We start from the raw sequence: 16359 nt of genomic DNA on the forward strand, positions 1-16359 counted from the left end.
GAGACCAGCCTAGGTTACATAGTCCACAGCAAGACCTTGTCTCAAAAAAAAAAGCGAATGTATTTATTTGCTTATTCACTGACTCGTGAATGGGGTAGCCCCAGTCAAAGCCACTCAGTGCCGTGCAGGGGCAGCGGGGAGAAACATTTATAAGAGATGGGTAACAGCAAAATGACAAAAACATGTTTTTATTTTATTTTATTATTTTTTTTAACATGTTTTTGTTTTTGAGACAGGGTCTTGCTCTGTAGTTCAGGCTGGCCTTGAACTCTGTGTAGCCCAGGCTGGGCTCCAATTTATGATCCCCCTGCCTCAGCCTCCCGAGTGCTGGAATGACAGGTGTGCACCACTAGCCTGGCTGAAGCCAGCATTTTTTTTTTTTTTTTTTTTCTGTCTTTTTGAGACAGGGTCTCATTGTGCAGTTCAGGTTGGCCTTGAACTCATTTTGTGGCCCAGGCTGGTCTTGAACTTGCAATGATCCACCTGCCTCAGCCTCCCAAGTGCTGGGATTACAGGCGTGCGCCCCCATGCCCGGCTGAAGCCAGCATTTCTAACAAAGGCCAGGCCACATTTGGACAAGTGACAAGACAAGGGACAAAGACCGGAGGGTCTCAAGAGCAACGGCAGCGGCAGGCTGTAGGCAGGGGACCGAGGCTGGTCAGGGAGCTTGTGGGAGATTCCTCTGGAGCTGGCAAGGGATCCATAGTCCAGGATCCTCGTCTGTCCCTTTTGGGAGAGGGGAGGAGAGTGCCCTCCCATTCTGAGTGTCCCCACCTAAACTCCCGCTCCTCAGGTCTCGGAGCCCACACGATATGGAAATGAGGTTGGCTAGTGACCCTACAGGGTCTCTACCTGTGCAAGTGAAAGGAAGCTCCTAGGACTCTCACTTTAAATCAAAAGCCAGAGCAGGGCATGGTGACACACACACGCCTGTAATCCCAGCACTTTGGAGGCTGAGGCAGGAGGATTGCCATAAGCCCTGACCGACACAATGAGACCCTGACTCAAAAAACAACAACAAACAAAAAATACTGTACATGGAAGTTTTTACTTCTTTACTGAACTGTAACCAGCACAGCATGCTATTTTACTTGCCCCCCACTTATTTGTTGTCCTCCTGACTCAGCCTCCTGAGTGCTGGAATTCCAGGCATGCAGCATCATGGCTAGATTAAGAGTGGTTTCTTGAGATGGAATTTACTCCTGATAAGGGTACCCTGAAGGCAGTTGGAATGACGAGAACAGGTTATTTATTTATTTATTTATATGATAACAGCATTTGGCAGGAACTCAGCAGTGGTTAGAGAGGATGACAGTTTTGAAGGGAGCTCCTGCGTGGATGAAACGATATCAAGCAACATGGCTCACTACAGAGAAATCTGTCATGAAGGTAGAATCAATTCTCTGGCAGCCTGCTTTGCCATCTCATTTAAGAAACTGCCACGGCCACTTAACCTTCAGATTCGAGCCTCGGATGCGGGGGCGGGGGGGGGGGAGTGGCCCACACTCGAGGCAAGAGCAGCCAGCAAAAACTGCAACTTGCTGAAGGCCCCGATGGTCACGGTGCTTTTCAGCAGTGGTTTACTTTTCGGTGCTGGGGATTGAAGCCAGAGCTCACTGTGCCACTGAGCGTCCTCTGCGGCGCTTTCTGGTTTTTTTTGTTGCTGTTGTCTTTTTGAGACAGGGTCTCACTCTTGAGTTCAGGCTGGCCCTGAGCTCACTTTGTAGCCCAGGCTGGTCTCGAGCTCACAACGATCCTCCTGCCTCAGCCTCCCAAGGGCTGGGATTACAGGTGTGTGCCACCACGCCCAGCTGCGCTTTCTGTTTTTAAGACATAGTCTCACTAAGTTACCCAAGCTGGGCTTGAACTCGCCATCCTCCTGCCTCAGCCTCCTAAATCATTGGGATTAGAGAAATGAGCCAATAGCACTCAGTAATAAAACTCTGCCCCCTTTTTTCTAGTACTAGGATTGAATCCAGGGCCTTCACACTCATCTACATCCTCAATGCTTTAAAAAAAATTATTATCTTTTTTTGTCTTTTTGAGACAGGGTCTCACTATGCGGTTTAGGCTGGCCTTGAGCTCACTTTGTAGCCCATGCTAGCCTCAAACTCGCAATGATCCTCTTGCCTCAGCCTCCCGAGTACTGGGATTACAGGCGTGTGCCACCAGACTTGGCTAAAAAAAATTATTTTTGAGCAGGTTCTCAATAAATTGTTAAATTGCCCAAGCTGGACTCACTTTTTTTTTTTTGGAGACAAGGTCTCAGTATGTAGTCCAGGCTGGCCTTGAATTCATAGCGATCCTCCTGCCTCAGTCTCCAGAGAGCTGAAATTACAGGCTTGTGCCACACCACTCCTGGCTGGGCTCAGACTTTTTTTTTCTGGTACTGGGAATCAAACTCACGACCTCATGCTTGCCAGGCAGGCACTGTGCCACTGAGCTAAATCCCCAGCCCTGGGCTCAGACTTTTGATCCTTCTACCTTCCAGAGTGCTGGAATTCCAGGCATTTACCACCCACCTGAGTGCAATAAAATATTTTAACATTAGGAGTCGATGTCAGTTTGATGTTGGTTTCTTAGATGTAGTGCTATTCCACACTTAATATAGGACAGTGTAAGTGAGCCTCTCTATGTGCCCTGGGAAACCCGCATGCTTCCTGAGCGCTTATCCTTGCTTTGCTTTGCTGTGGGGTGGACCTGTAGGGCGATGTCTCCCAGGGACCCGATCCCCTTCTGCTCAGTCATCTTCAGCAAGGACGGTTCTCACTCCAGAGAGCCACCACGCCCTCGGATGGAGGATTGGCCTCTGCTCTCTTTTGCAGAATCAAACCTTTTCATGCCCGATAAGTCGGATACTATGTGGGGCTTGAAGGGACACAGAAAGGGAGGTGGGCATGGTCAGGGGGGCCTGCCTGTCTTTTCAGATGCGGAAGAACTGGCCTGCTAGGGTTGTGAGGCCTCAGCTGAGTCCCTGTGTCCATGTGGGAAGCCCTGGAGTCAGCGGGGTGCACCCAGTCTGTGGCAGTAAACTGGAGCCGGCTAGAGCCCCCAGGTAAATCCACTGAGCCGGGTGTGGTGGAACAAGCCTGTCATCTCAGTACTCAGGAGGCTGAGGCAGGAGCATCTCTGTGAGTTCGAGGCCAGCCTGGGCTTCATAGTGAGTTCAAGGCCAGACTGAGCTGCAGAGTGAGACCTTGTCTCAAAAAACAAAGGGGAATGTATTCAGGATCCCATCTGCCTCTCAGGAGTTATTCCTGAGCTATTCCCAATAAAATTTTCCTACTTTTAACAAAAAAGAGAGAGAGAAAGTGAGAATTTAAGAGGAGTTAGATAAGGCAATCATGCTCTTAACAGGAAGAGGTATAAAAGAAGAGAGGGCAAGGTGGGAAGCTGCTTTTGTGTTTCTTTCTTTTTTTTTTTTTGTCTTTTCAAGACAGGGTCTCATTATACAGTTCAAGCTGGCCTTGAGCTCACTTCGTAGCCCGGGTTGGCCTCGAACTTGCAATGATCCTCCTGCCTCAGCCTCCCGAGTGCTGGGATTGCAGGCGTGCACCACCACGCCCAGCTGCCTTTGTATTTGTGTACCTGGGGAGGTTGCACCCTGTGAGATTAAGCCAAACCCCCACTAACAGAAGCTGAGGATTAAACCCAGGGCCTTTGCACTGTGCTACCCGCCTAGCCCTTTAAAAATTTTTTGTTATGAGACAAGGTCTTGCTAACCTGCTGTGTTGTTCAGGCTGAGCTCAAATATGCAGTTCTCCTGCCTCAGCCTCCCAGAGCTCGGGTTATAGATGTACCCCACCATGCCCAGTTCAATGTTTCTGCAAACCTAAATACTACTCTAAAATGTAAAGTCTATTAATTAAAACCAAATAAAGCAAATGTATTCATGCAAGATCTTATTTCTAGTCTCTTCCAATTAAAAAATCACAGAGCACGATCACAGCTGTATTTGCTGTAGAAAAGGTCACTCAGCGTGCACCAAAGAATGCTGGTCAGTCCAGTTTGGGCGTGCGTAAAATCAGCGGCACAGACGCAAACTTCGGCTGACCCGGATCCCTGGACGAACATACGAAGGCTCTCCCAAAGTTTGCTCATTTTCACAGTTTCAACGGTTCTATTATTCATCCTAGTACTGCACCAGAACCTTGGACAAATAAACTGTCTCGAGAGCTCTGAGAGCGAATTCACTGCCGCCTTCAGCCTCTGGGAGACCTCCTTCTTCAGGGGCAGCGTTTATCCAAATAAGTGTCCGTTCCAGCAGGGAGGGAACGCACAAACACCCGGGGCTCTGCGGACGGTGCTGCCTGGAACCTCACGGTCCAGTGTTAAGGAGTCCGGGGCTCCGGTCACTGTCCCTACGTCTGTCTCCCGGCCCTCACAGTGCCCCTCCTCCAGGCAGGCGCAGGACCCCCGCCATTGTGCAGGATGGGCCCTGTGCCCTCCTTGGGGACAGCCGCCCACTGCCTCCTGTCACGGCACCCCACACGCTGGTGGCCAGCCTGCCTGCCCCAGCGGCCCCGCTCCTTCCCCATGATGCCCCAGATGTGCCCCATGCCTCCAGATGCACCCGCTCCACCGTAGGACATCCTGGCCTCAGGGCTGTGGAGGCCACAAGGGTCTGAACCCTGGGGTTTGCCGTTGGATCTGAGTGACGAGGACGCCCTCTCTGGGCCTCCGCTTCTCATCCCCCAGAGCGTCAGAGTCACGTCTGCATCCTGCTTAAATGCCGCCAATGGAAGCCACAGCACTGCCGGGCATGGTGGCACGTGCCTGTGATCCCCGCTACTCAGGAGGCAGAGACGGGAGGATATCAAATTGGAGCCCACCCTGGGCAATTTAGCAGCTCATTGAGACCTTGTAAAAATTTTAAAAAGTTTTAACAACAGAGCTGAGGGTGTAACTCAGTGGTAGAGCACCCCTGAGTTCAATACCCACTACTTCAAAAATATGTCAGGCTCTTAGGCTTCACAACGCCCAGCTTTTCCTTGGTGTGAGCTGAGTGTCAACCCCTCCCCGACCTGTGGAGCCGGGAGCCTGGAAGAACGACGGCGGCGGCTGGCCAGGGCACCGCACTGGACACGCTCAGCCTTTGTGACCCTTTCACCTGAGCACCACCCACACCAGCCCCACCGTGGTTCAGACAAGGCCGGGTTCCTGTTCTGTCTCCAACATCCTCAGACGTGCGCCCTCTCAGGCACCGCTCTGCTGGAATCTCGAACCTTCTGTGCATATGCAGCAGACAGAACCCGAAGGGAGAGAGGCTGAGCGATTTAACTACATTGAAATGCAAAACTGAGGGACCAGGGATATAGCTCAGTGGCATAAGTGCCTGCCTAGCAAGCGCAAGGTCCTGAGTTCGATTCCCGATACCAAAAAAACCCAAAACAAATGCAAAACCGCTAGAAATTGCCAGGTGTGGTGGTGCATATCTATAATCCCAGCTACTTGGGAGACTGAGGCAGGAGGGTCACAAGTTCGAGGCCAACCTGAGTGATTTAGCGAGACTTCCTTAAAAATAAAATAAGCTGGGCATGGTGGTACATGCCTGTATCTCAGCACTTGGGAGGCTGAGGCAGGAGGATTGCCACAAATTGGAGGCCAGCCTGGCCTCCATAGTGAGTTCAAGGCCAGTCTGAATTGCATAGCGAGACCCTGTCTCAAAAAAGTAACCAACTAAAAAACACATACAAAGAATTGTTGGGTCAGATAGTAATTTTACGTTTAGCATTTCTTCATTTTAAGAAAAACAGAAGTTCTGGCCCTTCTTCACCTCTGAGACAGAGACTGTGGCCCCCCAGATTCTAGCACCAAACTCATCGCCTTGACATTCATCCCCCTCTACCAGGATGATCTCTTTCCTTCCTTCCAGACTGTGTGTGAGCTATTAATTTTTTTTGTTTTTTTTTTAAATTTTGTTTTGTTTTGTGTTTTGAGACAGGGTCTCACTATGTAGTTCAGGTGGGCTCACGACATAGCCCAGCCTGACCCTGAACTTCTGGAGCTCATCCTGCTGCAGTCTCCCCAGTACTGGGATTACAGGTCTGGACCACCACACCTAGTCTGTGACAGATACCCTGTCCCCACTCCTCCTGAGGACCCAGTGTGGGCACAGTCCCTGGCTCGTCAGTGGCTCTGAGTCCATGTTTATTGCGTGACTCGGTCTCCCCGTGACACCATCTCCTGCCTCTGTTGGAATCAGGCTGTCGCGTGGGGCCTCTCTGGAAAGAAGTGAGACACTGGATGTCACACTGGGGTGTGAGGGGCTGAGCGGGGAGGAAGGGGGTCACGCACTGGCAGGGCCACCAACACGGCTGTCGTGCCAGGCCCTGGGACCAGCTCCTCTCTGAGATCTGACGAAAAACCCCGTACTCGATGGGGCCACAGGAGTGGCTGCGATGCCCCAGACCTTTGTCCCTCAGGAGCTCCAAGTCAGAACTGGCCCACATGACAAAAGAGAAACCCGAGCCAGGGCACCCGGGGAGAGCCCCAGCGCCCACCCCTCACTGCATCTTGTCACCGGGCATTTATTAGACACCTACTGCATGCACAGACCCACTGGGGATGCAGGCAACCCGCTCCCACGGCACGTTAAGCCTGGCGGCTGAGCAGGAGACACTTACAAGGTTATCCAAACAGCGACTTATTTGTGAAAAGTGACACCAAAGGAAAAGTCCCAGGGCACTGGTGAATAAACACCCAGGGGACCTCACTGGAGGTGAGAAGGGCACTCCAGACAGGCGGAGGGAGTGGGCTCAAGGTCCTGAGGGTGGCCTGTGCCCTAGGAGGCTGCAGTTGAGTGAGGCTGAGGGATGGGCCGGGAGCTGAGGCTGGAAGGCCCTTGGAGGGCTGGGGGTTGGTCGGCTATGCTGGACCCTGGAGGTCACACTGAGGCTTTTGCATCTTAGTCAGAATGCAATGGGAGGAGCCAGCTCATTTTTGGGAGGTGGTTTGGTCTCTGTGTTGTTTGTGTGTGACCCCAGGGGGAGTTAAAAGTGTGTGACCATAAATCAGTTGATGGAGCAGTGGTTCCCTTTGAGATCCACGTTTCTTTTTGGAATGGTCTCTCATCCATGCAGGCACCAAGATCGTACCCGGGACCCTCTGCCTGGTGCTCACCCTTGGGGAGGCCCCTCGCAGACTCTCAAATAGGAGCCGTCAGTGAGATCAGTAGAATATGGCAATAATGACTATGTGTTTCTATAGAGGATATCATAAAAGACTTGGTTTCTTTTTTTTTTAATTCATTTTTTCCTTTTTTTTGAGACAGGGTTTCACTATGCAGTTCAGGCGGGACTTGAACTCACTTTGTAGCCCAGGCGGGCTTTGAACTCACAGCAATCCTCCTGCCTCAGCCTCCCGAGTGCTGGGATTATAGGTGTGTGCCACCATGCCCAGCCAAAAGATTTGGTTGTTTCTATCTCTCTTGAATTACTAGCCCTGGGGAAAACCAACCATGTCATGAGGACACTGAGATAGCATCTAGAAAATTCAAGAAATTTCTGTAACATTCAGGTGGCTTCCAGAACATTCAGGTAATTTCTGATAAGCTTGCAGTGTTTCCAGGCTGCTGACCCAAAAATGATACTAGGGGGCTGGGGATTTAGCTCAGCAGCACAACGCCTGCCTGGCAAGCACAAGGTGTGAGATCGATTCCCGGTAATAGAAAAAAAAACAAAAAACAAAAACCCAAAAACAAAGATGATACTAGGCACAAGGTTCAACTACAGCCCTAAATTTAGACCTCAGGGCTCTGGGTCCAGGTCCTGACTGTGGTCCTGAGGTGTAGCCGCCTTGGGAAGAACACACATGTATCTTGGTCTTAGATTCTTCTGCAAGAGGTGAGGCTGGGGCTGCCGCTGTTAAAACCCACTCTGTTGTCCCTGCTGTGCCTCTTGTGTGGGTTCCTATCCCTCAGGGTCCCTGCAGTTCCTCTTGTCACCAGACAGTGGCAGCAGAGGACCAGGAGTCCCAGAGGGCCTCGCCCTGAGTGACAGGCTTGAGTGAGCGTTTAATGCCCTCCGATGCGCCCATTCACATTCACAGGGGACTTGGGCTCCATTCTTCCCCCCACGAATCTCTGCAGTAAACTGTGCAAGAGAAGTCAGGATCAAAGAGAGGAGGAGGATCTCACCCGGCACCTGCCCTCGCCGCGAGGTGCCAGAATCCCAGCTTCACGTCCAGGAAAGTGACAGGACGAGCAGGCTCTGCATTCAGGGCTGGGAGAGAGGCGGCGGTCCCGTCGGAGCCGGCTGAGGGCCAGGCTGCCGCTGCCGGGCTGCATGTTTGATTTTCATCTCCTTCACAGGCCAGGGTGTTGCTCCATTTCACAGATTCTGGGAGGCTGCTCAGTGGCTGCTGTCCGTCAGCCTAAGCGGCAGGGCTGGGACTCGAAGCCTCCGTCCTTTCCTCGGCAGCCCTCTGCCTCCCCTGGGGGTCGTGGCTTCCATCTTTTTCCTTGCCTTTTCTTGAATTAACTCCCCAGAGTGCACGTACTCAAGTGATCCGGGCTACCAAGGCCGTTGGTTTCCAGGACGGTTGTCCAGGCTGCCAACTCAGCAACCGCAAGGTTTACTCTAAACCACACAACAGGGTCAAGAAAACAGGAAACGTGAAATTCACTGAGCCTGAAAGTGCCTCAAGGTCTGTTTGCTTTCCCAGGATGGTTCCTCCACTCCCGAGCGTCCGCCGTCCCTCGAACATGGACATGCCAGGGAGGTACTGCCCACTCCGCTCTGCCAGGTTCTGCCAGGCTCTGCCTGGACCATGCCCCCTCCTAACCCCTAAGGCACATCTGTCACCATCTGCCCAAGAGGCCATCCAGGCAGCCACCCCACCGTCCACTCCACCCTCCGCTAGGCCTCCCTCCCTCTCCCCTGGATTTTCACCGCACTCCGAATTTCTTTTCTTGTTTCATTATCTTTTTTTGTTTGTTTGTTTTTGGAGACAAGGTCTCCCTACATAGTTCAGGCTGGGCTTGAACTCACTATGTAGCCCAGGCTGGCCTTGAACTCGCAGCCATCCTCCTGCCTCAGCCTCCTGAGTGCTGGGATCACAGGTGTGCACCACCACAATAAATTATTACATTTATTGTCTCAATCGTAGGTTTGGTGATGACAGTTTTTCCTGAGCGGGTGCGGACAATGACTATCCTCACGTACCTGTGTCCCGAGATGGGACACTCAGGACTGGTTTTGCGGAGGATGGATCATAAAGCCAGCCTGCAGCCAGCCACGTCCCCGAGAACTGCTGTGGTCTTGGAGACGTTAGGACTTGGCTGTGATGCATCCCGTGAAACAGCTCCCACGCAGGCTGCTGGGTCGCCTCCTCTGTCACCCCTCAGCTGGCAGGGAGGAAGCCAGACTCTGGGAAACCTTTGGGGCCTAGCGCTCCCTCTGGATGGCCCAGAGCTTCAGACACACGTTGAGCAGTGGGGAGGGGAGGCGACCGGAGCGGGTGGCAGCTCCAGTGACCTCAAGGGGCTGGAAGACTTGAGAACCCTTGAGCAGGCCTCTGGACTTTGATCTCATTTTGGCCAGAGTTAGGCAATATTTACTGGCTCTGTTTAATCTGAATCCTGCGTGAGTTCTGCACGAGGTGAAGACCTACTTTGACGTCCACTTCTTTTGCGAGTGGCCGCAGCCAGGGCCCGGCGTGTGGCGGATCAGCCTCGGTGCCCCAAGGGTCCCAGTCCCAGACTCCAGTCATGTTCCCTGTATTTGTATCCCCTCTCCTCTGTTTTACTGGTAGGAGGTGCTGAAGCCTTTCCCACAACTGGGGAATATCCCCCCAGGGTTTTGGAAGAGTCACCTGGCGCAGCAGGAGAAGCAGCTGTGCAGAGAGAGATGACAGGCACCACTGGGAAACTTGGGCTCGAAGCCTGGCCTAGACAGTTCAGACCCAGCCTTTGGGAGGCCTGCGTCCCCTTTCTCCACCTGTGCAGAGAGGGGGTTGATGTGCTAGGCCAATCTGAGGTCTGTGGGTTACACGGGACAGTAAATCAACTCAAAATAGCTGGAGGAAAATGGGAGGTATACTAGCTTTTTGTGACCAAGTGTATCAGTTATCTTTCCCATCGGGGAACACAAAACCTGACACAATTTATAGGGGGGAGTTGAGACAGGGTCTCACTATGTAGCCCCGGCTGCCCTTGAATTCAAGGCAATCCCCCTGTCTCAGCCTCCCAAGTGCTGGGATTATAAGCATGTGCCACACGCCCATCTTTAGTATTTTTAATTGATACACTTTAGGTATACATAAAGATCACATTCATCAGAGGGAATTTGTACCTGTACATGATATATCTTGCTGCTTCTTTTTTTTCCCCCATTCCCGTCCCTTCTCTTTGATATAAGGGAATGATAACCCCCAACCCTCTAGATGCTCAAAACACCACTTTCATGTTCCCTAAAATCGAGGAGTGAATTCTAGGAACAATGTAGATTAAGAGTAGGAAGAATTTATTGAGAGAAAGAAAGCTTCTGTCTAAGAGGGCCTGGAAAGTGGGTTACCCATCAACCCCCCTTCTCAAGGGTGCTTTATGGAGCAAAGCCACGAGGTGCGGTGGGCTTAAGGTGGGACAGAACTATAACCAGTCAATAAGATAACAAGTATAGTCGCTTAGGTAGTATTGATCCAGTGGCAAATCGTAGGACGGGTGTGAGCTGGCACAGAACTACGGTCAACCAATAAGGTTACAACGAGTATAGTTGCTAGGTAATATGATCAAATGGGGGTCAAATGGGGAAACAAGGCACGCAGCAAGCACACATGGGCAGACAAGGACTTTTCTGGGAGGGAAGGAGTAAGGAGGTTTGGTCTGGTCCTCCTCCCCAAGGTGATGGATGTCATTGGTTTATTTATTTATTTATTGGGTCTTTTTGAGGCAGGGTCTCACTATGCAGTTCAGACTGATCTTAAGCTCACTTTGTAGCCCAGGCTGGTCTCGAACTCACAACGATCCTCCTGCCTCAGCCTCCCAAGTGCTGGGATTACAGGCGTGCACCACCACGCCCGGCTTTGATGTCTAGTTAGACTGTCAATCACTGCTCTTCACCCCTAGGGGGCGTACATGGATGAGTAGTTCTTTTTCCTGAAGCCTGACCTTCAGTAAATGTACTTTCAGCCATGGCTGTCTTCTGCGTGCATATCTCAAGGGCCCAGCCCTGTCTGACTGCCTGCAATAGTCCTACCTAACTTAGCTGTCTATAATACCTTCAGCTTTTCTTCCCCTCTTTTTTCCTTTTTTTTTATTGGTGGTATTGGGAATTGAACTCACGACCTCATGCTTGCCAGGCAGGTGCTGTGCCACTGAGCCATATGCCCGGCCCTTCCCCTCTTTATTTACAAAGGCTTTGTTGCCATTTTTCCTTCTATCTTTTTCTGTCTTGTCTCTTCTTTCCTTCTCTCCGCTCCCTTGCTCCCCTCCCCATTGGAACATTTTCCTCCCAATTCCCAATATCTGTTATACATTTCTTTGGTTTTTTTCCAGTACCGGGAATCGAACTCACAACGTTGCGCTTGCCAGGCAAGTGCTGTGCCGCTGAGCTAAATCCCCAGCCCCTTCTGTTATACATTTCTGCCCTTATTTACACTTTCAGTTTCTCACACCAGAGAAATGATGCGGTGTTTACACATGTGTGTCCGGTTCATCTCACTGCAGAGTCTGGCCTCCGGATGCATCCATTTAGCTAGACATGTCTTCAGTGCATCCTTCTTCACGCATGCCCTGCTTTAAGGGAGGAGAGTGAACTAGCTGCCAGTCCAGTCTGGGTTGGCTGCTCGGAGGCAGGAGCCTGAGGCAGGAGGGTGTGCACCACGAAGCTGCACAGTTCTTGGCTTGGGGACGCACAGCAGGAACCAGGCTGGAGAACAAGGGGTGGGAGGAGCATAAACAGTCCCCAAGGCCATCTGTCTGGTCTGCGACACACCCAGACACACCCTCGAGCCGTGCTAATCAGCTGGCTGTTTCTTAATCCAGGGAAATTGACTTACAGGACTGAGGGTCACACCCAGGGAGGAACGTGGGGCCTGGGAAAGTAGCCAGCAGTGGAGAGCCACTGGGACTGTCTCTCTATGCCCTGGTCTCCCTTTCCTCTGCTGGCTTCATCCTTTTCATGTGGCCCATGTCCCCATGTAGTCGTGGACACGGCCACTGTTGGCTCTAGCACTCCCCGCCCAATACCTCTGTTACCTGGCACCCTGGGGGTTGGATGGACTTCTTCATGGACCCTAACTGGTCCTGACAGGGTCTGAGCCATCTCTGAACCAGTCAGCAGTGGCTGGAGAAGCCGAGGCACCTTGGGCAAAATGGCTGTCCTAAGTTCCAGGTGTGGTGGTGCACACCTGTAATCCCAGCATTGGGGAGGCTGAGGCAGGAGGACTCCAAATTCAGGCTATATAGGGAAAGCTTGTCTCAAAAAAACAAGACAAACAAACAAAAGTCAATCCAAAATTGTCTTGAGACTGACCGAAGTCCTTGACGTCTTTTATTTCACAGCAGTGGTGGTAGAAACGCGAGAAAATGTCGAGTCATTGGCCAAATAACAGTTATCACAGTTGACTTTTCTCAAATGGATAAAAATTAAATAGGACCCTGCCCCCACAGTGACCCTGCTAGGTGACAGAGAAAGTGTCAGCCCGAGCCTGAGTCCTCTTGCGCCTGTCACCTCAGGTGTGAGTGGGGGCCACTCAGCAACAGGGAAGCCATTTGCATTCACCACCCCAACAGAGGCCTGCAAATTCCTGCCCTCCAGTCCCAAACGATCACAGTGTAAAAGCCATAAACAATGCCCTTTATTGGGCACTAAGAACAGCACCCCACACGTGATCTAATGACATTTGCCAACAGAAATAGCTTCTGAACATGGAAGCAGGAAACTGATTTTTTTTTGTACCGGGAATCAAACTTGGGACCTTGTGCTTGCCAGGCAAGCGCTTGTGCCACTGAGCTATATCCCCAGCTCGAAACTGATTTTTAAAAGATGTTTTTAAATTTTGAAATCAATATTTTGAAATCAAAATTTTATTTTATTTATTTATTTATTTATTTATTTCCGGGACCAGGAATCAAACTCACAACCTTGCACTTGCCAGGCAGGCGCTGTGCTGCTGAGCTAAGTCCCCAGCCCCCGAAATCAAAATTTTAAATTTTGAAATCAATACTGTCTGGAAAGGAAAACTCCTCCCCGGATTCAGGGCTTGTCCTAAGCCAGACTCATCGCAGCGGAGACCCTCAAACATCTCAGACTCCTATCCCAAACACGCTCTGCCTCCACATTCCAGGTGAACATTCCCGTCAGGAAACACAATTCAACTCAGGATAGAGAAGGCTCCATCCCTGGACAATCTTACCGCAAAGGGACCGCAGAGATCATCTGAAACAGCAGCTCTCAGAGGGTATTCCCATAATACTCGTTCTAGAATACGTATGTTTTTGCTAGACGTGGTGACACATGCCTATAATCCCTACACTTGGGAAGCTGAGGCAGGAGGATCACCAGGAGTCCAAGGCCAGTCCCAAAAAAACCAAAACCAAAAAACAAAGAAGCAAAAACAAAACCTGAGCCTTTGCACTGAAGTACACTCCCAGCTCTTTTTAAATTTTGATACAGACTTTTAAAATTGCCTCGGGGGGCTGGGGATTTAGCTCAGCGGCAAAAGCGCCTGCCTGGCAAGCGCAAGGTCGTGAGTTCGGTTCCCGGTACCGGAGAAAAACCAAAAAAATAAAAAATAAAAAAATAAAAAAAATAAAATTGCCTCGGACAGGCTCCTCAAGCTTTTAACCCTCCCTCCTCAGCACCCAGACTTCTGGGATTTCAGGTGTGTACCACCATGGCCAACTAGTTTGAATCTTAATTCTGCCATAGTTACACAGATTTCCACATGGGTTAAAATGACATAGAAAGATACATACACACACATATAAACACACACACACATAAACACACACACACACACACACACACACACAGTGCCAATGTCAATTTCCTGATTTTGAAACTCTATGTAAAGACACAATATTCTGGCGCCATACAAGGTGTAATCCTTGGGACAAATGGGACAAAGTGAACTCAGGACCTCTTTGTCCCATCTTTATAACTTCCTGGACTCTATATTGATTTTTTTTTTTTTTTTTTTTTGAGACAGGGTCCCGCTATGCAGTTCAGACTGGCCTTGAACTCACTATGGAGCCCAGGCTGGCCTTGTACTCATGGTGATCCTACTCCCTCAGCCTCCCGAGTGCTGGGAATATAGGCGTGCGCCAGCACACCTAGCCAAGAGAAGAGTTTCTATTATTTTACACCACCCAGCTTACAAGTGTTTGTTGCTGTGGCCCTAAGAATCTGGGGGATTTTGCCCCATGGTGGCCCTTGCCTGTGATTACAGCACTCAGAGGGGCTGATTTCTGGGGAGTTGGGGGGCTCTTCTTTGAGGGAGTGATGGCTGAACTGAAGTTTAGGTAATGAGAAGATGGCAGCTCCAGGAAGACCCGTCAGGGCGAGAAAGAAGTGTGTGTGTGTGTGTGTGTGTGTGTGTGTGTGTGTGTATGTGTGTGGTCTCAAGCCAAAGAGACATCGAAGCCCCTGAGCCAGGCCAGTCAGAGCGGGATGCCAACTCAGAGGGCTGGGGTAAGAAGGGAGGGGAAGCCGGGCGTGGTGACGCACGCCTGTAATCCCTGCACTTTGGGAGACTGGGGCAGGAGGATCGCTACGAGCTCCAGGCCAGCCTGCACAATGTTGTAAGACCCTGTCTCAAAAAATCAAATCAAATCAAATGAAAAGAGCTCCCTGCACACATAGCAAGGGAGGGGTGAGCTGTCCAGGGTGAGCCGGAGACTTCAGTGGAGGTGGAAACCCTGGGCGGTCACTGGGACGGCCCGGCTGGAGATGAGTGGCTTGTCGTTGACTGTGACAGTGAAATGGCAAGAAGCGGACAGGGGGGTCTGTCTTGGAGGTGGGATGGGCAGGACGGGGGCCGCCCGGAGAATCAGAACACAGGGACTCTGTGGGGTTTAGGTCTGTCTGCTGGGGGCAGGCGGAGCCCTCTGTCTATGGCAGTGGTTAGTGAGTTTCCCGTCGCTGGGACTGAATCCCGCCGCACACGTTAGAGGGGGAGGGCTTCCTCGGGCTCGGGGCTCCGAAGGCTTCGGTCCCTGGAGCCTGGCTAAAGGCAGAAGCATTGGGTGCAGAAGGGGTGCAGCAGGGAAAGTCGCTCACTTCCTGGTAGCTGGAGCGGAGACGGGGAGAGCTGGCCAGGAAGAGGCAGTGACCAGAGTCCCCGAGGCCGTGCCCCCATGACACACCCAGAAATGTGCTCTACTAATCTCTGAGGCGTTTCTGATGCCAGTCAAACTGATATCAAGGATCAAGGGTAACCAGTCAGGACGGCCCGGCGGGGGAGGAGAGGGGTGACACAGGAAGGACTGGGGGGGAGGACCGTAGAGCCCACTCGTGCCAGGCCATGCCCCTAGGCCCTGAGGTGGTGCTGGGTGGTTCAGTCTGCGCCGCCAGAGGGAAGAGAAAAGCTGAGGCCTGAGGGAGAGCTTCGAGGTGGTCTGTGAAGCCACAGAGCTGGACGCCAGCCGCGTGGCGTGAGCGGAGATTAGTGCAAGGGTCGCCCGTCACTCAGGTGGCGGAGGAGGGAGATGAAGCAGCGGGCAGCGCTGGGAGGAAGCCAGGGCAAGAGCAGCCCAAGAGGCTGGACAGGAAGTTCACCGGGGCCGGGGGCCGGGGGCGGCGGGTCGCATGCCTGTGAGAGGCGAGGCCGGAGAATTGATCTGTGGCGTCAGCAGCACGGAGGTCACCGACGGTCGAGCTGGGAGCCGTGTGGCGGAATGTGGGCCGGAGGAGGCTGCGCTGCTTCCCCAGCAAATGAGGGATCCAGCCGGGGTCTGGGGCCGCACCGGCTGAGGCGCTGGGCACCGGGCAGCGATGGTTACGACAGCTCAAGGACGTGGGCAAGGGCACCGCGAAGGGGCGTGGAGGTCTCAGCATGGCTGCCACAGGGCAGTGCATCGGGGAGGTCACAGCCGGGGCTGAGGTTACCGGGGCTGTGACCGGAGGGGCGTGAGCAGTGTCCCGGACCCTCTCCGTGCTCCCCGACATCAGAGGTGGCAGCGCTGACCTCCTTATTGCACAAGTGGAAAAAAGAGGCCCCGGGCGAACGATCCTAGCCGCCATCACCGGTCCTGCCCGCCCCCCAGCGGCAGTGGCTTGCTTTCCTCCCTCTGTCCCTGGAGCCCCCTCATCTTCCCTGTGCTCCCCATTACTTGGGGAGCCTCTGCAATAAGAGGTCCATCTGCAGCGCAGGAGCACCTGTGGGACGCTAAGGAGGGGGAGCGTTTGCTTATAGACA

The 16359-nt window shown here is 52.2% G+C and overlaps 1 pseudogene; it reads left to right on the forward strand.

Annotated features, from left to right (window-relative positions):
* The window catches only part of LOC102011391, a 19568-nt pseudogene extending 6185 nt beyond the window's left edge, over window positions 1–13383 (forward strand).
* Window positions 13384–16359: the final 2976 nt, after the last annotated feature.

This window comes from Chinchilla lanigera, unplaced genomic scaffold, assembly GCF_000276665.1.
Source record: "Chinchilla lanigera isolate Chin_1 unplaced genomic scaffold, ChiLan1.0 scaffold00050, whole genome shotgun sequence".
NCBI classification, from domain to species: domain Eukaryota; kingdom Metazoa; phylum Chordata; class Mammalia; order Rodentia; family Chinchillidae; genus Chinchilla; species Chinchilla lanigera.